The 21,230-nt window shown below is 41.8% G+C and overlaps 1 protein-coding gene and 1 long non-coding RNA gene across 2 annotated transcripts in view; one reads left to right on the plus strand and one right to left on the minus strand.

The window, feature by feature from the left end:
• The window catches only part of LOC122940985 (protein-glutamine gamma-glutamyltransferase E-like), a 40,334-nt gene extending 38,019 nt beyond the window's left edge, over positions 1 to 2,315 (minus strand). The window contains exon 1 of the mRNA XM_044297955.1: positions 2,120 to 2,315. The gene's annotated coding sequence lies outside the window, so the exon portion shown is untranslated. The remainder of the gene's footprint in view (positions 1 to 2,119) is intronic.
• Positions 1,509 to 18,432, plus strand: LOC122940987. The gene is made up of 3 exons (XR_006390404.1): positions 1,509 to 1,829; positions 10,344 to 10,548; positions 17,549 to 18,432. It is a non-coding gene; the product is annotated as an uncharacterized LOC122940987 (long non-coding RNA).
• Positions 18,433 to 21,230: the final 2,798 nt, after the last annotated feature.

Here is a 21,230-nt window from a genome sequence, read left to right on the forward strand (position 1 = left end):
CATATGTTTAATTATAAAACAAGGAATGAGGAATACCCATAAGGATACAGGCCATTTTCAAAGATGATTTAAGGTACCTGGTTTGAGAGAAAGATCTGTGGTATGTTTCGATGCAGTGGTTGCATAGCCTGTCCGTACATTGACACCATAAATAAATTTTTGAGCGTTGTTACACATAAATAATATGAAATATGGGATTTTGCCAATTGTAAAACATCAGGCGTTGTGTACTTGATTTCCTCCCCTGATGAACCGCTGCATTCTAGCTGGGGAAACGCGTTGGGAGTTTGTGATAGTGGACACTGTATGGACTTATCTTTATTATAGGCTATTTAACCATTGGTATATCTTTTATAGGTAAGGATTCCAATACCAGGGCACAGCCACCGAGAAGTGGGGCCGCCCCTTTCAGAGCGATCACTCCGCTTGTAGGCAGGGAGAGTGTAGATTGATAGGGATAGCCTCCCAAATTGCCTATAAGCGGATGTGTATTTATACATTTTTTCAGCAATATTGTCTGGCATTTCTGAAGAGTACAGAATTGGTATCATGGGAATAACCGATTGATTACCACCCTGGATAGTCCAGGCCTTCATCCAAAGTGTTACCATTCACCTGGAGAACCTGAGGTGACCTCATTGGTTATTCGTCACCCTCACCTGTATTCTATCGACAGTATCGTGAGTAACCACGGTGTGGTAATTTTTCCCTATGTGCCTAAAAGTCAATTAATCATTATAATTAGTTTGTATGTTTGTGGGTATACTTTTTAAATGCATTATTAAAAGTGACGTTTTAAGGGTATTTATACTAGCTTCAGTGACATATATCCCTGTATAGGGGTCAAAGTGTGAAGAGCTACTTAGATAAAGCCCTTAGAAGTAGCCTCAAGCCAAATCTGTTTACTAGGCACAACAGATCAACGTCTGCTCTGTAACACAAACTCTCCAGAAGTAAAACAGTAGAAACATTTTAATGAATTCTATTTATTAGAAAGGTGCCTTATTTTACTTTAGCAATCAGTTTATTAAATGACCTGTGAAGAAGCCAAATGAGTTATTTGCCCTCACATACCAAACTGAAAAAGTCATTTTAAATCTTGTTTTAAGAGTCCAATGATCATCTCTCTTATTGATCCGGGTAGTGTGTTCCAGAGAGTGCAGAATCCATGACAGAAGGCACCAAAAGTTTCATGGTGGATCTTGGCTATGGACAATTTGTTCATGTCTACTGATGTGAGGGGCCACAAGGAGCACAGGATAGGTCTTACGGGAGCATGTCAGGGCTAATTAGCTATTAATCTATCAACATTTTGAACTAGCTTAAAGAATGTATTGCTTAGTCTGGGTGGGCGTTGGGTAGGTGTCTACGTGAACGGCATTATGCAGTGACCAAGTGGGCCACTGCTAATAATAAGGTTTTGCCATTTTCATGTTTTCTAATGTATTATTAGGTGTTATACTATGTCATGTGAATTGTAGGCAAACCGCTTCTTTGCTGTCGTACATTTAGAACATTTTCTATGCCTACAACAGGCGTAGAAAACGATAAATAATATGGCCCTGGCAGGGCCCCCCTTTCCCTGCCCACACCACGCCCCCCTTTTTTAGACCTGGCGTGAGCAGGGAAAAGTCATAGATTGCGTTGCAAATAACCTTTGCTCCAGATATGCCTGAAAACTGGTGTATATTAGTTAGTGACCCCCTATGTTTTTGTCTTAGGATCTAAACCCCATAGTGGAAATTGTAGACATGTTTTGTGAGAATTGCAACCCCCCGTCTGGATTATAGTGTAAGAAAATCTGATACAAGAGAGTTCATCTTAAAAAGGTAAGCACCGTCCGCAGCAGCGGTGGAGAGGGTGGGAGTAATTGTACTCACAGTGGTAGCTGTGGCACCATTTCTACCTAGGGCCAGCGTCCAGTGAGTGGAGGGGCACCCTGGTTCCTGGGGCTGCTGCCTGGTGGTAGTGGAGGTGCCCTGGGTGTTTTGGGGGTGCAAGGCCATGAAGTGAGAGCCAATGCAGTACTATGGTGATGCAGATGATACATACAATGATGAACAAATGAACAGTAGCTTGGCATACAGTCTTTATCATATAGTAGCGTCAAATATCTTACCCTGAGGTTGCAGTATACTCCCTGAGTCAACAATACTTTCTTCCCATTTTAGCCAAGGGGAGCCCCCCCCAGTAAGACAGACTGATATCAATCCCTTGTGCAGGCTGCTTAACCATCAGAATAAATCCGCATTGGCTTCCTCAGAGACAGATGTTAAGTCTCTGTCTTCTGCTAACTAATGCTGCTTCTTCCTCTCTGCACCAACTAACTAACTGAGGCAGCAAGCCCCTCTAGAGGAGGTAGAAGGAGCAGCCAACACCTAACTACTGTTACCATAGCCAGCCTATTAACTCCATATTCAAAGTTCTCAGGGTAAAAGTAAATACACAGATAAAATTCACATTTTAACATATTAAACCTACACTAACCACTTGCAGTGGGACACAGCAACGTGACTTGGAGACAACCCTCTTTACTCAGCCCAGAAGCTATTAGGATCGTTTATGAACTCTGCCTACATTGTTTGTGGATGATTATAGGAAACTGGTTATTCAGTAAAGGCTTGTTATACAGTGACCTGCACCACCTTGCCTCTAATCTCCTGTCTTTGTACCCCATCATCTTAACACCAAGTACAAACCACCTTTCAACAGGCAGGAGACCCCTACCAGGTTGTGCCCCCTCTTCAATGTTCATAGTCCAAGGGAGCGCTGGAGTAGGACTACCATAAGTAACACCATCATGCTGTCGCTACTACCACTCTTGACCCCCCCCTCACATCTCCCTTCCGATCTTCTGCGATTACAATAGTCCAGCTATAAGATTATGAATATATGTAGCAGTATTGATAAATCGTCTAGTGGAATGAGGTGCTTAGTTCTTGCAATTTTCTTCAGGTGGCAGTATCAAATTTAAAAAATGGCTGATATCCATTTCCTGAGAGACAATTCCCCATGAATAACTTCACTCAAATTACATACATGGTCTGAGCTTTAAATTACTGGGTTTCCCAGAGATAGTTATGTTGGATGTGTATGTTAGAGTGTTGGATGTGTATGTTGCCATTTTTTTTTGGTCAGGCTCTGACTTCCATACAAAACAATTTCAGTTTTGTCCAGTTTTAGTTTTAGCCAGCTTACATCCATCCATTCTTGTAGTCCAACACTCCAACTAAGCAGGAGTTTATGGCTGGGGATGGGTTATTGACTCAAGGCTTAAAGGACAGGTACAGCTGGCTATCATCTGTATAGCAGTAGTATGCCAGACCACATCTCTGAATTATTTTGCCTAATAGTAACATGTAAACTGCAAACAGCACAGGGAATAGCCTTGCGGTACTCCATATTTTTGTGTCAGTGAGAAAAGAACTAAAACACTGAAGAACTGTGCCATCAGTTCCACAAAGTCTACGTATTAATATGTAATGGTCAGCTGTGTCAAATACTAGGTCTAGTAGGAGCATTAGGATTGTGCACTCACCTGTCTCTTGCCATGATGAGCGGTCAATTTAGCACACTTGTACAGTGCCTTGCAAAAGTATTCACCCCCTTGACTTTTTTTGTGTTTTGTTACATTACAGCCTTAAGTTCAATGTTTTGTTAATCTGAATTTTATGTCATGGATCAGAACACAATAGTCTAAGTTTGTGAAGTGAAATGAGAAAAATATATAAATAAAACTATTGTTTAGAAATAGAAAACAGAAAATGAGCATGTGCTATGTATTCACTGCCTTTGTTAGGAAGCCCATAAAAAGCTCTGGTGCAACCAATTACCTTCAGAAGTCACATAATTAGTGAACTGCTGTCCACCTGTGTGCAATCTAAGTGTCACATGATCTGTCATTACATATATACACCTAATGGAAAGAACATGGCACAACAGCGAACCTGCCAAGAGACGGCCGCCCACAAAAACTCATGGACCGGGCAAGGAGGGCATTAATCAGAGAGGCAGTACAGAGACCTAAGGTAACCCTGGAGGAGCTGCAGAGTTCCACAGCAGAGACTGGAGTATCTGTACATAGGACGACAATAAGCCGTACGATCCATAGAGTTGGGCTTTATGGCAGAGTGGCCAGAAGAAAGCCATTACTTTCAGCTAAAAACAAAAAGGCACATTGTGAGTTTGCGAAAAGGCATGTGGGAGACTCCCAAAATGTATGGAGGAAGGTGCTATGGTCTAATGAGACTAAAATTTTAATTTTCGGCAATCAACGAAAGCGCTATGTCTGGCGCAAACCCAACACATCACATCACCCAAAGAACATCATCCCCACAGTGAAACATGGTGGTGGCAGCATCATGCTGTGGGGATGTTTTTCAGCAGCCGGGACTGGGAAACTGGTCAGAGTTAAGGCAAAGATGGATGGTGCTAAACAGAGGGATATTCTTCAGCAAAACCCGTACCACTCTGTGCGTGATTTGAGGCTAGGACAGAGGTTCACCTTCCAGCCGGACAATGACCCCAAACACACTGCTAAAGCAACACTTGAGTAGTTTAAGGGGAAACATGTAAATGTGTTGGAACAGCCTAGTCAAAGCCCAGATCTCAATCCAATAGAAAATCTGTGGTCAGACTTAAAGATTGCTGTTCACAAGCGCAAACTATCCAACTGCAAGGAGCCGGAGCAGTTTTACAAGGAGGAACGGGCAAAAATCCCAGTGGTAAGATGTGGCAAGCTCATAGAGACTTATCCAAAGCGACTTAGAGCTGTGATTGCCGCAAAAGGTGGCTCTACAAAGTATTGACTTTAGGGGGGTGAATAGTTATGCACATTGACTTTTTCTGTTATTTTGTCCTATTTGTTGTTTGCTTCACAATAATAAAAAAAAAAACATGTATTATATATTAGTAGGATGCACAGGGTTGCTGGACAACCAAGCAAGGGTGCTCACAGTCCAGTAGTGTCACCCCACTACTGGAAAAAAGGCGCTGGAAAAATATATATAAAGGACTGGGCACACCTAGGATATTGGGTAACTCAATTTAATAAATTTATAATACAATATTAAGGTACATGGAATATAGATTTAAAATATATCGGACATTCTGAAGAGCGGTCACACAGCAGAACTATACAATGATAGAAAAATGGATAAATATCATGAGATCAATGCACCTAAAAAACAAAGCACTGCAACCAATATAAACCGTCCAAGAGGGCAAGTGGCAATGGCCTAAACAATGAAGGTGAGTGATATCTAAAGATAAAAATGCTTAAATTGATAAAAATACAGAATAATTAAATGACGGCATAGACCAGATATAGCAGCATATTTCGATTTCAATTGTAGCAGCAATGCTAGCAGTAATAATGTCAGATGACTAAAATTTCAAATCACGGCATAGACCAGATATGGCAGCATATTTCGATTGTAGCAGCAGTATTAGCAACAATAATGTCACAATGACTCGAGCTCCTCTGCTTACTCCGATGAACAACAGAGAGGTAAATCAGCAACAAAGTTTTCAATATCTCCACAAAGATCAGCAGTACCCCATAGCTTTAAGTCCTTGGCCGGACTTGTTGAGACAATAGCACCCAAAGGAAAACGGCAGGTCCCACTATACTGCTGACCTGGCGGCGTCCCGCTTGAGGTCAGTGTTAGGGTCTATAATAGTTCCACCGGCTTTGTCTATTAGAACAATCTTACCGGTATTTGTAGATTCCTGCCGTCCTGCAGACCTTGCTCGGGTCTCCTCCTTCAGTCTCACAAGTAGTGAATTCACTGCATCGGTTAGTCACTGCACGTGAGCCCACCTGTTTGGATCCGGACTCCGCTTGACTGCCACCTTTCCCGCGGGATTTCAAATCAATTTTGGAGCTATTCCTCTGTTCGGTCAATGACGCCGCCAGGTCAGCAATATAGTGGGACCTGCCGTTTTCCTTTGGGTGCCATGTACCTTAATATTGTATTATACATTTATTAAATTGAGTGACCCAATATCCTAGGTGTGCCCAGTCCTTTATATATATTTTTCCAATAAAAAAAACATCTTCAAAGTTGTGGGCATGTTCTGTAAATTAAATGATGCGAATCCTCAAACAATCCATGTTAATTCCAGGTTGTGAGGCACCAAAATACAAAAAAGTCAAGGGGGTTAATACTTTTGCAAGGCACTGTAAGTGCTGATTTTGTTATGTTATTTCCTGAAGCCAGATTTGGAATGGGTCATAGATGGAATCACCTGATAGTCTGTTGTCTAATTGGATAGCAGTGGTAGCTGCTCATAGCATCTGGGTACATGGAGGGCTACTTTAAAGGGGGCTTAATGACTGCTGTAACAGGTAGTGGGACCCACTTTACCAGCTAACTAGTTTGACTTTGGGCTAGTCCTAAGGGCTTATCCTGGTGATCTCCTGGTTTTCAGCCTTTAACTCCTATACAGGGATTTGATCTTCTAGTGCAGAGGACTCACCAGACGAAGGTCAGGCAATACTTGTACTTGATAAATAGGCAGAGGTCAGGGCAGGCAGAGTTTGTTCAAATCTGTGAAACTAATTGGAAGTCAGGGCAGGCAGCAAAGGGTCAGTATGGTAGACGGGCTAAGGTCAGGGCAGGCAGTTGAGAAACTGAGTCAGTAAACAGGCAGAAGTTTGATACGCGGCAGACAATCAGAATAGCACACCTTCACTGGTTAAAGGGGTTCTGCAGCTTTTTCCTACCTATGATCTATGCTCTGGACACCCAGGAACCCCGTTGATCAGCTGTTTGAGAAGGCAGTGGCGCTGGCAGTAGCGCAGCAGCCTTCTCATTGTTTCCCGCAGGCCCAGCGATGTCACGTCTAGTATCACTGGCCTGGGTAGTCTTAAGCCCCATACCCGCAGTACCACCTTCTCAAACAGCTGATAGGCAGGTGTCAGACCCCTGCCGATCAGATGCTGATGATCTATCCAGAGGATAGATCATAATTAAGAAAAGCCGCAGAATCCAAAACTTAAACTACAAAAAAGGAACCTAAGCTCACTCAAGGAGTGAGAGGGGAGATCAGAATTTCTAGTAGGAGCTGATTAACAATTGGAAGCAGCCATGCAACTGCACACAAAGCAAGGGTGGGGGGATATTGGTGATGCCAAAGTAGTAGAAGTAGTAGTTCACTGAATACTGTTCTTAATAGAAATGGTGGGGCAGCAACAGACATGGGCTGTTGATGGAACAGATACCTTCAGTAGATTATTATTATTTATTATTAAAGCGCCAATCATTCCATGGCGCTGTACAATCAAGATCTGGGAAGATCCCACATTGCATAGAACAGTGAATTACAGGTCTAAATTAGCATATTGTGATAAAGTTCATTATTTTCTGTAATGTACTGATAAACATTAGACTGTCATATATTTTAGATTCATTGCACACCAACTGAAGTAGTTCAAGCCTTTTATTGTTTTAATATTGATGATTTTGGCATACAGCTCATGAAAACCCAAATTTCCTAATCTCATCCTTTTATTGTTTTAATATTGATGATTTTGGCATACAGCTCATGAAAACCCAAATTTCCTATCTCAAAAAATTAGCATATTTCATCCGACCAATAAAAGAAAAGTGTTTTTAATACAAAAAAAGTCAACCTTCAAATAATTATGTTCAGTTATGCACTCAATACTTGGTCGGGAATCCTTTTGCAGAAATGACTGCTTCAATGCGGCGTGGCATGGAGGCAATCAGCCTGTGGCACTGCTGAGGTGTTATGGAGGCCCAGGATGCTTTGATAGCGGCCTTAAGCTCATCCAGAGTGTTGGGTCTTGCGTCTCTCAACTTTCTCTTCCCAATATCCCACAGATTCTCCATGGGGTTCAGGTCAGGAGAATTGGCAGGCCAATTGAGCACAGTAATACCATGGTCAGTAAACCATTTACCAGTGGTTTTGGCACTGTGAGCAGGTGCCAGGTCGTGCTGAAAAATGACATCTTCATCTCCATAAAGCTTTTCAGCAGATGGAAGCATGAAGTGCTCCAAAATCTCCTGATAGCTAGCTGCATTGACCCTGCCCTTGATAAAACACAGTGGACCAACACCAGCAGCTGACATGGCACCCCAGACCATCACTGACTGTGGGTACTTGACACTGGACTTCAGGCATTTTGGCATTTCCCTCTCCCCAGTCTTCCTCCAGACTCTGGCACCTTGATTTCCGAATGACATGCAACAGTCCAGTGCTGCTTCTCTGTAGCCCAGGTCAGGCGCTTCTGCCGCTGTTTCTGGGGAATGCGGCACCTGTAGCCCATTTCCTGCACACGCCTGTACACGGTGGCTCTGGATGTTTCTACTCCAGACTCAGTCCACTGCTTCCGCAGGTCCCCCAAGGTCTGGAATCGGTCCTTCTCCACAATCTTCCTCAGGGTCCGGTCACCTCTTCTCGTTGTGCAGCGTTTTCTGCCACACTTTTTCCTTCCCACAGACTTCCCACTGAGGTGCCTTGATACAGCACTCTGGGAACAGCCTATTCGTTCAGAAATTTCTTTCTGTGTCTTACCCTCTTGCTTGAGGGTGTCAATGATGGCCTTCTGGACCGCAGTCAGGTCGGCAGTCTTACCCATGATTGCGGTTTTGAGTAATGAACCAGGCTGGGAGTTTTTAAAAGCCTCAGGAATCTTTTGCAGGTGTTTAGAGTTAATTAGTTGATTCAGATGATTAGGTTAATAGCTCGTTTAGAGAACCTTTTCATGATATGCTAATTTTTTGAGATAGGAATTTTGGGTTTTCATGAGCTGTATGCCAAAATCATCAATTTTAAAACAATAAAAGGCTTGAACTACTTCAGTTGGTGTGTAATGAATCTAAAATATATGACAGTCTAATGTTTATCAGTACATTACAGAAAATAATGAACTTTATCACAATATGCAAATTTTTTGAGAAGGACCTGTATGTTCTTGATTTCTGGAACAAGCAGGTCCTACCGTACCAACAGGAATGACATTGGGCTAGGGTCCAGGTTGCATGTTGTTCTTTGACACTGGAAGGATGTTTGTAGTATCTGTTTCACCTACCAGATGAAATTGGGACTATGAAAGTTAAAGTTCCACTATTACTGTTATATGGACCATTAAAGGGGTTGTCTGGGTTCAGAGCTGAACCTGGACAAACCTCTATTTTCACCCCGGCAGCCCCCCTGACTTGAGCATCGGAGCAGTTCATGCTCCAATGCTCTCCTTTGCGCTGCGCTAAACCGTGCAGGGAGAAGGCTCTTTTGTTTAGAATAACACACTGCCGGGCCGAAGCTTCCGCCTGGCAGTGTGTTCAGTGACGTCACCGGCTCTAAAGGGCAGGCTTTAGTGCTGCCCTAGCCGTTTTACTGGCTAGAGCAGTGCTAAAGCCCACCTATCAGTGCCGGTGACGTCACCGGGCTCCCTGAGCAGCCGGAAGAAGAGGCTTCAGCGCTCCTGCAAGGGACCTGGAACATCACCGAGTCTAAGAAAACTTCACTTCCGGCGAAGAATCTCCTGTAAGAAAACGGAGCTTCAGAAACATGTGGAAAAGGTAGGACATGAATGTATGTTATATGTATGTCTGTCTTGTACTAATGGAACAAAGTCCTTAATCTCGGACAACCCCTTTAATGTCGTTCTTGGTTGTTTTCTGGATACCAGACCAGATAGCAAAAACTGTGTCCATGAAGTAATAGGCGCGGAGTTTATTGTTTTTGACTAATTTGTAGCTCTTGAGATAAAGGGCCAGTAAGATTTGGCCTTCTGGAGACTGATGTTTCCTCCACTGACGTTCAAGCTTCTGCCTGTTTTTAAGCTGCTTGATGTTGTGGTCAAACCAGGGTGCATGATGTTTTGGGGTGAAGTTTTGTTGCACCAGGGAATTACATCACCTTTTCTGCACCAATACTCTGTCATATTTCAGCCACAGCTATAATTTATGGAATGTTTGCAAATTTGATGTCTTCTTTCAAACACCATGGAGCTCTTGTGTCAGAAAAGTAGGACATGCATAATATCAATGGCAAGTCAGGATGTTACAGAGATTTTTCATCAAATACACTTGATATTTTTTCAGGTTTTGCCAGCTGTGGGACTGATAAAATTAAACTTTAATCCTATTAAATGGCTTTGCATGAAATGATAGGATCAGGTTGTGTAGCGTTTGACCTTAATAAAAATGTTCTATTAGTATGTGTATTCCACCTCACTGAATTATATTATGCTGTATTTAAATTAGTCAGTTTCATTAGATTTTACCTGCTGTGATTTTTCTTAATTTCTTCTTTTTGTGTGCAAATTCTAATTTTAATTGGTTAGGGTGACTTTCTATGCTGTTATCACGCAGGTGACTTGAATAACTTGGATCATTACTTTCAAGTCAAATTCAACTACAAGCAGAGGTCTCAACCAAACACAAGCTGAAAATCAGAGGAGTAATACTTGGAACTGGTACAGAAGCCACGATGGAGCACCTTGATTTTGGTCGGTCAGATTGCAGTGTGCACTGTGTATGTATTACTTGGTGACCAGGGGAAGGAAGAGGAGCTACAGTAAGTTCATTATAGTAACCCTTCTTCTAAGTGGCCCCCAGCACAAGGCTTTTGTGTGAGACTTTTTCACTTTTCTGCATTGATAGACCATGTGGTTTTCATGACTTCTGGTGAATGACTCCCTCTGTTTTAGTTAGGCTTTAGTTAGTATTGATTTGGCCAAATGGGCATACACAACCTAGAGCTGTGCCAACCTCCGGCACTCCAGCTGTGGTAAAAGTACAACTCCCAAGATGTACACTTGCTTGGCTGTTCTCAGAACTCCATAGAAATCAATGGAGAATGATGGGAGTCATAGTTTCACTACAGCTGGAGTGCCGGAGGTTAGCCATCACTGACCTAGAGGAACCCTGTGGCTGCTATCAGAGCCTTGGGAGAGAACGAGGCCAACCCTTAGGTTGTTTTGTCTTCTTAGGAAAGGAATTTCATCTAGTCAGTTCCCACATATTTCTACATTAAATTTTTCATTATATTTTTTAATAGTCTTTCATCCATATATTAATAACTTCTGCTCGATAGTTGACTGACATGTTCTCCACATGTCATGCAATGTTGATCAGTTGTAGGAAAGTGAGCACTCACATAGGAGTTTCAATGCACAGTGTATGTCAGCTGCTGACTCAGGGAGCTGCTATTGAGGTATATCGTGTCATGAATGGTGCTGTTGTATTCACAGGAAACGCCTATCCATATGTTACCAAAGCAACAAAAAATAAAAACATGAACGCCTGAGTCACAATGCTTGTTACAATGTGTCAAAAAGTTTCAAAATAATATTCACTGAGAAAAAACTTTTTTTTAAAGGGGAAAAGCCCTTTTAAAAGCCTGGCCCATTAGACTCTGCAACTGAATGTTTCATCTAATAAGTTTCACCCAAACTACAGCAGCAGATGGATGTGCTGAAATACTAATGTTGTTGGAGGTTATTTGTAACTTCATGATACACCACCCTCTGAGGTCCTGCGCAGGTACATAACACTGTGTATCAATTTTCCCAGGTGTATTCCCAGATTTGCTGTAAAGGTGAATTCACACAACTGTATGTATTTAGCGGTCCACAAAACTCGGATCAGCAAAATAAGGAAATATTTTGCGTGCTTTCTGCATCCATATGTGTGTTCAGCAAAATATATAACATGTCCTATTTTTGGCCACAATGGGTCTGCAAAAAAAATGATGCCACAGGGACATCAGGCAGATTTTACATGACTAATGCATTTTTGCATCCATATTGCGTCCATAAAGCCCAGACCTAACAAATTCCATAGACATGTGCCTACGTAATTCATCAGAAGCATGGCAGTATTTAAATTGTACCAGATACTTTAATTGTTGTTACAATGGTGTTCACATGTGCCACTGTTCCAAGTGTATTCCTACCAGTTACTTGTGGGTGTGATTTAGGGCCATTTCTTGATGTAGTATGGCAAGTTTCTTGTGGATGTGAACTGTACCATTATGTTTTGTATCTTCTGTTCTGTTTGTGTGCACCTGCATGTGTTTTAGGGTTAATTAGCCCAGCTATATGTTCTGTCTGTCAATCCACCCCTTGCCTGAGCAACAGTATCAGTAACAGCTTCTGTTATTCTCTTTGCTTGTCTAGTTCTTGTCAGTCTGTATTTCTAATTTGTGTCCATTGTCATGAGTTCCTGTTGTTTTCTGTCTGTTTTACTCTGCTTGTTGGGTCCTAGTTTAGTTCATTTAATGTTTTAGTCATTCAGTTTGGTGTTTCAGCTTTATTTCCAGCCTACCTGGTTTTATTGTGCTTTCTGAATCCCAGAGACCTGGATTCTAGTCTTCCCTGGTCAGACTGTGCCTGTGGTTTTGGTGCATTTTTTGTGCCTTTTCTAGTTTCTAAGCCTTCTGGTGCTTGAACCAGAGTTCCTGATTTCAGGGTGTCAGCTGTCAAGCACACCGGGCTGTACTTATGGCTGTATCTCAGGCTGTAGAGCAGCTAGTGTAAACTTTAAAATAAGACTGGTATTATGCTGCTTACCATGATACAGTTGGAGATAGAACCTTTGGGTCAGGGGTGAGATGTATAGTTACCAGCAGATCTCATTTACAACGAGGCTTCTAAAGGTTCCTTGTTCTCTGGTTGTCAGAAATGCTACTCTCTCATTCATTTGAAAGTGAAAGTTATTGAAATTTTGGACTAATAAAAACTAAGAAAAAGAATAAAATAAAGTATAACTAAATGTCCAAAAAAATATATAATTTGCATGTTTTCAACCCAAAAAGTGGTAAAAGAATGGGGTTCCCAACTCCCCCCATTTGGCCAGACCTGTAAAGGAAAGATGACTTGACTGAATCCTGGTGCTGGCTCCCGCTCTCCTGCAGGCCTATGATGCTCTACTGAGCTCCACTGATGTCAAGATCCGGTTTGAGATTGCCAAAATCAATCATTGGCCAGGGCGGAGACTGGATCCCCTTGTGTCATGTGACCATTTTTGGGGTCAAAACCACACCCATTCACAACGCCTTTAATTATAAAGGAATTAAGATTCCTTCTTAGAGTGATGATCTGGCACTTGGCGTTTTCTCAAATGGCAGTGATGCTCTTCCTAACAGTCACATTCAAATTGGAAAAACCCTCCCAAAATGTCACTCCTTTTTATTGTAGATTTTGAATACGTATTTGCAGAAAATCTTGTTGGTGCACAACTCAGGTGACAAAATTGCATTTTTAGCCCCTTAGCCAGCTGATCCCGGGCAAAACAGTTCGGTGGTTAAGGGGATTTTTGTATCGGCTGTGTCATTCTGTATACTGTATGCCATCATTCTCAAACATTGTCTCCATGTTGCCGCTCAGTCTGGGCCTGCATGTGGAATATGCATTTCCTTTGGAGGTAATCATGTTATCACCAGACTGATAGAAACTGGCCCTTTGGAAATGGTAACGAGATGTTTGCTGGATCGTGTACTCAAGCCTCCCACAGCAGGGGTCCAGAAGCTGTTCAGCTGGAATACCAGAAGATGAAGAAAATATCATAAATTATAACTCATCCCTGGTACAACTCACATATCAATCACTGTAATAATTGCTATTCTGCATAATGTGGGCATTGCAGGGAGTCTAAACATCCAATCCCTGGCAGCCAGCATTCCCACATGAGAAACTCACCTTCTGGGACCCCTACAACGGGCATATTTGGTATTAGAATGAATGACATGATGAAATATGTGTTATTAAAACATGGATATCCATTAGTGTGGACGGAAAGACATGTTTTATGGCTATTTCATGTTTGGCAGCTGAGGGAGAAAGCTGGAGCATGCACATGTAATGAAGGCCTTCCCAGAAGGCTGTGTCAAGGATGGGAGGGAGACCCCCTCAGCTCCTCTCTCTGCCAAATAGAGATTAAAATGAGGAATGTTGAACCTTTCGTCGACACAATTTGGGAATCCAATCAACATTTGGTTGTGTTCCACTTTCTCCTATCCCCAGAACCAGAATCGATTCTTATCAAGCAATTTGTTCAAGCAAGTATTTCTGTTTTTATCCTTTCAAATGTCACGAAATAATGGGTGGGACACCAGAAAGACAACAGAAGGGAGGAAGACAAAGAACTTGGCCTCAAGGCTAGGGAGAAGGGTAAGGTCACCTCCTAGGAAACCCCTAGATCTGGCCCTGACTCCTGTCAGTATGCATAGACCCTGAAGGTGGGAAAATACATATGCCAGAACCTAAACCCTAGGAGCCCTGAGATGCCCTAGAGGTAGTGAAAGGAAATGAGACTACTGGTTCCTTCCCAGGTGAACGAACCAGCATCTCACTGAGGCCTAGTAACAACAAGCACAGGGGAACAACCAAATACAAAGAGCAGTACAACTTATCTTATGGAAAATAGATGAGCAGGAACACAGGTAAGGTTCACCCACCAACTCTTCCAAATCCAAGCAGAGAATATCAGCCGCATGGAATGAAGCGTGAAACCAAACTAAATAGGGAAGCAGTAATGACCGCCAGCTGCACCTGACAAGAGGTGTTGTCATTACCAAACAACAACACTGAGAATCAAGAGACTGTCAGTTAACCACTCGTGCAGTCAGTCTCTCTGATCTTTTAACCTTTTTCACAGAAGGTACCATGACATTAAATTTATTTAATTTTTTTGCACGTCTATGTATGTCTGTTGTTTCTTTTAAATTTTGTAACTTAAGTACTATACCATTTATAGTACATTAAAGCACATTTTATGGTTTTGCCTTATGCCCTGAAAGAGCCCAGTAACGTCCATTTTATAGTGTGTATAAGTGCGGTTTGCATTACCGTGAGGTTTTCTATGAGCCCCTAATTAATTGGTATATTAAGTTAAATATCATAGATGGTGGGAGCGTGTTGGGGTGCATGAAAGGCTGATCGACAAGAGGTTCAACAACCTTCACCCCTGCCGATCAGCTGTTACCTTGTAGCTCTGGTGAGATTAGACAGTGCCAAAACTACACAGCTCCATCCAGCAGAGCTGCTCCCACTGAAGTGAATGGATGGAATGTGTAGTTCTGGGGCCAACTAATGGCAACAGCTAAAATATAGAAAGGCTGAGCACTCTCCACCTGGGCCAGACAGAGACACGAACCAAAAGATAGGTAGTAGTGACAATATTTATTACACCTAGTGTAGATTCAACAATTTAAAATATGCAATACTAAAACAATAACAGCTAGTTAATTATGAAACAAATGTAAAATATATATATATATATAACTCGCAAAGTACATCAATACATCTAGTATATATGAATAAATATCAATATAAATATAAACTGTGCTTTTCAGAGATGATGAGTACTAAAATATCTACAATGGCAAAAAACCTTTAGGAATAAATATTATCGATAAAAAAAGATAAAAGATCGGTGAAAAAAATCAATAGAATCTTCGCCAATAAAGTGCTCAATGTTTTTTCAGATAATTGTCTAGACAAAGTTCATATTAGATAATTTCAATTAGATTATTTGGACATATTCGGCATATATTCACTGAATGGAATACACCTCTTAATACAGTTCAATTGCCGTCTGACATGAGCTCACAGTGGGGTCCCACGTGGCTCACAATGTCAGATCCATTTTACCTTTTTATGACTGGGTGAGTCATTTTAGGCTTAGTAGCACCCACTCCATAACTCTAAACGGAGTGAGCCACCATAGCTTTGTATACTCTAATGGCAACAGCTGATGGTTGAATTTTAGAATACTAAACAACAATTTAGATTTTTCCCAAAACTATGCAATTATCTTTTATTTGCAATATAAAACGCAATAAAGACTTGAAGTAAGGACAAGGGACAAGTAATTGCTCTGGTATGGTGGAGTGACTTGCAAAATAATCAACATCTTGTAAAGTGAATGCTCATAATTGATGTGTTCAAGGTCAAAAGTTTCCAGTAAATACCGTAGTTTGGTATTCTATATGTAGCCTTCTCCTACCATGTAATTAATATTGTACTCAGAACTGGAAAATTGGATTTATGTAGGGGATTTAAATTCATCTTGATAATATTTAGAGATGGGTAATGTCAGATGATTGAGTCCAGACAATTATTTTGGCTGAGAGAAAGTGAAGCTAAGGAGCTCATTATGATGATGAGATCCAACACAAAGGGTATGACCACACAGCGCGGCCGGGATGCAACCGCGTTGGAGTCGACTACCGCTGAGCTTGTACAGGCCGCAGCTGCCTCTATTAAACTAACAAGATGGCGCTGTTTAGTAGGTCTATATTGTTATTGGCCCGCCTGGTATTAATGGTGCTGCATGGCCGTTAATGCAGACCGATTATACAGTGCAGTCTTCATTAGTTAAAGAGGCAGCTGCTACATAATCGGCCAAGCGGTACTCGACTGCACTGCAGCCCGGCCATGTACCAAAAAGTTGCTGACATCTGCATATGCGTACGTCTTATCATAAATTAGGTGCAACCTCCTGCAGTCCGTGCGCCCAACCAGAAATCTACGACAGCTTACAAATACCAGAAAACTGGTGCAAATGAAGATAAATTTGTTGCTGTGTCTGGCCATGCTCCCTTCACTGCCTTTGCCACACTCCTTTTAGAAAAGTGTCGAGGACGGTGAAAAGGGGAGATGTGAACATTTCTTTAAAAAAGTTGCAGTTAAAAAAACATGAGACTGTGACTTTTAACGCCACTTTTCAGGCGTAAAGGGATTGATAAATCTCCCCCAAAGTGCATTTGCTACAGTGAACACGCTCATCCAAAACCATCCTAAGTCTAGCTGCTGGTCTGGTCCACATAATCTTTATGTCAGGTTCCATTTAAAAGCAGGGCACAATTGTTTTAGTGTATAAATGCCAGCAAGTGCCCACAAATTAGTGCCAGATAGTTTTTAGAAATAGCTACTTAATCTACATAATCATATATCTGTGAAAGATATACGACACAAAAGTGGTGTATATCTGGTCATGAGTGACCCCCTGAATATAGGATGTTTAGAGGTTGTGTTCACACACAGGTCCTGGGGCCTGAAGGGACTAAATGGTGATTCTGCACTATAAGAGATCAGCACTATGGATGACATGTAGTAGTTGTCTTCTCTGTTACTAATTTAGCATTGGAGCCCAGGAGCTTCAAGTTACACCTTTTTATTCAGAAAGAGGATACTGGTGGCCACTGGTACATTTAGTATCCAGTGCAGGTGGATAGTGGTACTTTTAACATGCTATATATTTGTGAGTCATTTATTAATATTGACGTTTTAGATTCCGGTCTTAATAACCCTGTGCTGGCGCTTGATGCGCCTAAGTTATGTAGAGGCGCCGGCCTCTACATAACGTAGGCGCTGGCTGTGTGGCTTGCTTAAATCTACGCCAGTACCCTTGCTGGCTTAGATTTAAGTTATTTTCTATGCATTGATACACACTAGTTAAAATTAAAAAAAAAATTCATTCAAGGCATAACCCCTTTAAAGCATGGTTTCACTAAATACGCAAGATGACAGCTTCTCTGTGTTATAAACTGAATATTATCTCTTTATTTTTAGCCTGTTCTACCTGGGGCGATTTTCCGTTCTTGCATTTTCATTTTTTACTCCTTGCCTGCTTGGAACCATAACTTTTGCAAAGAAGGGGACAACCATCTTCATTGCTGCCACTATGATGAGACTGAAGCCAGAGTGTCATCCCAAGAGTTGGGTACAAAAGAAGCCAGAGGGAGAGGGAATTGTCTCTTAAAGAACTGTGTTGTACTTGCCTGTTATCCAACGAGTGCCATAAACCTGTTGGCTCTGACTAAGCATGTGTCATCACTGAAAGACTATAACTTCTAAGTCTATTGCCTGTCAAAAACTGTTGCAACCATTAAGCTTGTTGATCCATGTGAGATATGTAAAAACTGCTTTGTTTAAGTTACATCTGTGTCTGCCTGATTAGTTCCTCCATCTTATGCCTCATTCACACGTCAGTGTTGTGGTCAGTGATTTTCATCAATGATTGTGAGCTAAAGCCAGGACTGGAGGCTACACACAGATCCGGTATAAAGAAAAGATCTGCACCTGTTCTGTGTTTACAGCCGCACCTGGTTTTTGCCCCAAATCACTGCTGGAAATCACTGATTAAAACACTGACGTATGAATGAGCTATTATGGTGGGGAACTGAATATATCACTAGTAGGGCCAGAAATATTCTGTCTGTAAGGTCTGACTCCCCTTTACATGCTATGCACAAAGAATGTATAGTGCCATGAGACCGACTGACATTGATGTACAGCTTACTCTTTTTATGCTCAGTCAGCGAATAGTGATTGTGGAGGCTATGTGCGAAGCAGATCGATTAAGAAAACACAATAGACCTTTGCCAACTAGTACCCAGGAAAAAAACACACCAGCTAAACGTTGTATTCAGAGTCTGGGTCGGAGATGGCATCAAACTGGCTCTGTTGCAAATATGAAGAAACCGTGGCCTCTATTAATCAGGACGGCTAAAGTGCATGAAATTCGGCATTGGATTGCAAGTAGCCCCCAAAAATCAACTGGAATACTGTCTCAGCAAGTTGTTGTATCGCAAATGACGTGTCAGCGAGTGCCGAAATCTCAGAACCTGAAACCACACCGAACAATGTGTGCGCAGGAACTGAAAGAGGCTGACAAAGCTAAACGCATAAATTACTGGACTTGGCTGTTATGATTGCTAACACTTTTGGACCCATTGCTGTACTTCATGATGGCTAAAGGTTGGTTTCATTTATCAAGTCAAGTAAATTCCCAGAATACAAATTTTTAGGTCTGTTTGAAATCCATATTTGACTCATTAAAAACCTCTTCAAGACAAGAAAATTGGCATTTGGTGCTCAGTGTCAGAAACACAATTTTAGGCAAAACCAGGCAATTTTCTTCAAATCAACTGTGAATACAGCAATTTACCTGGACATCTTTAAATAGTTTTACAAACAACACCAGAAGAAAAATTGTCCTGCTTTTTCCAAGATGGGACAACATGCCACACCTTACGGAACTCACTGACACGGGTTCATGACCTGTTTATGGAGGAGCTAATTGTAATCAAGGAGTTATGGGCACCACGTTCCCTAGACTTGTCCACATGGGATTTTTATCTGTGGGGAAATTTAAAACAGAAAGTGTCCTCTAGGAATCCACATCCCCTGGATGAACTCAAAGAAAACATCACAAACACCATTCGCAGAATCACTGCTAAAGAGCTGCAAGTATCAGCCAACATAATCCAATGTGCCAAAAAGATGTAGAGACGTGAACGGGGACCATTTTCAGCATCTTTTGTGACTTGTCATACCATACTTGAGGCGGGCTACTTTTTTGTGGGCCAGCCTGTATAAGTGGCACCATATTAGATCTGGAACCATAGATTATTTTTAATGTTCTGTGCAAAAAGTATCAATATCTCAAGGTCAATTGACATCCCTTTAATTGAATAAGTGCAACGACCCCTCTGAAAGGGGTTTTCTGGGACAGAGCTGGACCCATCTACCCACCTTAATTATTCCTAATTTCTTGCAGAGAAAAGTTTCCAATCTAATTACCATCTCAGAGTTGTGTGTATCAGCTGCTCTGGAACCCGGTTATGTGATGCACCACTCTTTGGAAATCCTACATCCAACTAAATCACATGCTAATGTCCTTCAGTTTGAACTCCAGGTTTCCTGCCTTCATGAACGGGATGTCACTTCTGCAGCCCAAAATGTGGGGAAAGCTCTTCATCTCTGTGGTGAATGCGTGGGTGACATGCATTTAGAAGTTTGTGCATGTGCCAGGCAAATAGTTCTGGCCCCATCCCCAGCACTTCTCACGCCCTGGGCTGCGGTAGTGTTGTGCCCGTGTGAAGACCAGAATATAAACCTGGTATTCAGACTGAAGGACATGATGTTGGTAGATGTAGTATTTCTGAAGAGAGTTGTGTGTCTGTGACTAGGTTCCAGAGCACCTCGATCCGCACAATTTTTAGATTGCAAGTATAATGGAAACTTTTTTCTGTAGGCAAGTTCAGATTAATAAAGGTAGGTTGATGGGTGATGCTGGCTTCCAGAAAACCCCTTTAACCTTTATAATCCACCAGAGAAAAAGTAGGCCGGTAGAAGGCCCTGAGGCCTTTCAATTAAGTCTAAAAGAAACTTTTGATGTGTTAGCTAGTAACTTGTCAATTACACCGCCCATAACACATTCCTGTTCTGATGAGCTGAATTATGTTGCTGTGCAATATTTCCCTGCTGATACATATGAAGGAAGCATTCTTCTTAATTACCTCACATGTTCCATCATCTACATTTTGTGCAACTAGATCATCAGGTTTCCTATCACACTGGGAGAACATACTACAATGCTATAGATAAGTGTTGAGCAAATTGAAGTATCCAAACAATTCGACACCTCATCCATTTGTGCATGAAGAGGCCGTCGCGGCCATCTTGATTGCAGAAAACATGCAAAATCTCATGCAGGGTGATGTACGACATCACCACACTGGTGTTCCGGGGCAGAGTGATGACATCATCACATCATCTTGTGAGATTTCGCATGGTGTCTTCAATAAAGAAAACCCCTTAAAGGCCGAAATTGTAGCCTCAGATGACATGATCGGCAATGAACGCGGCATCTGTGGGGTTCAATGAAGGTAGGGTTCATTGGGCCCGATACATACAAAGAAATGTGCTTGGTGAGGGTGCGCAAAGAAACTGTGAAATACAAAGTAATTAGTCACAAATCTAATTTCTTTGTGAAATTTGGCAAAGAAGATAAATAAAAAAATAAAAAAGGTTGCCATTCATCACCACTATTAGTGTTGAGCGAATCAAAGTTGAAGAAGTGGAATTTAGTTCGAATTTCAGGGAAAATTTTATTAGTCACCAAGCCGAATTCCTTGTGCTTCGTGTTTTTTTCTTAAATGGCTGCTGCACATGTTACAATTACAAACAGAAGGTAAAAAGCCTGGAAACGAGGGATCATTGATAATGCCGTGCAGCCAGCGAATCAGCAGCTAGTCAGCCCCTGTGATGTCACAGCCCTATAAAAAGTCTCCTCCTACCTGGTCTTCACTGTTTTAGGCCTCATGCACACGACCTTTTTTTTTTACGGTCCGCAAAAACGGGGTCCGTAGGTCCGTGATCCGTGACCGTTTTTTCATCCGTGGGTCTTCCTTGATTTTTGGAGGATCCACGTACATGAAAAAAAAGTCATTTTGGTGTCCGCCTGGCC

This window comes from Bufo gargarizans, chromosome 6 (genome assembly GCF_014858855.1).
Source record: "Bufo gargarizans isolate SCDJY-AF-19 chromosome 6, ASM1485885v1, whole genome shotgun sequence".
Taxonomy (NCBI): Eukaryota; Metazoa; Chordata; class Amphibia; order Anura; family Bufonidae; genus Bufo; species Bufo gargarizans.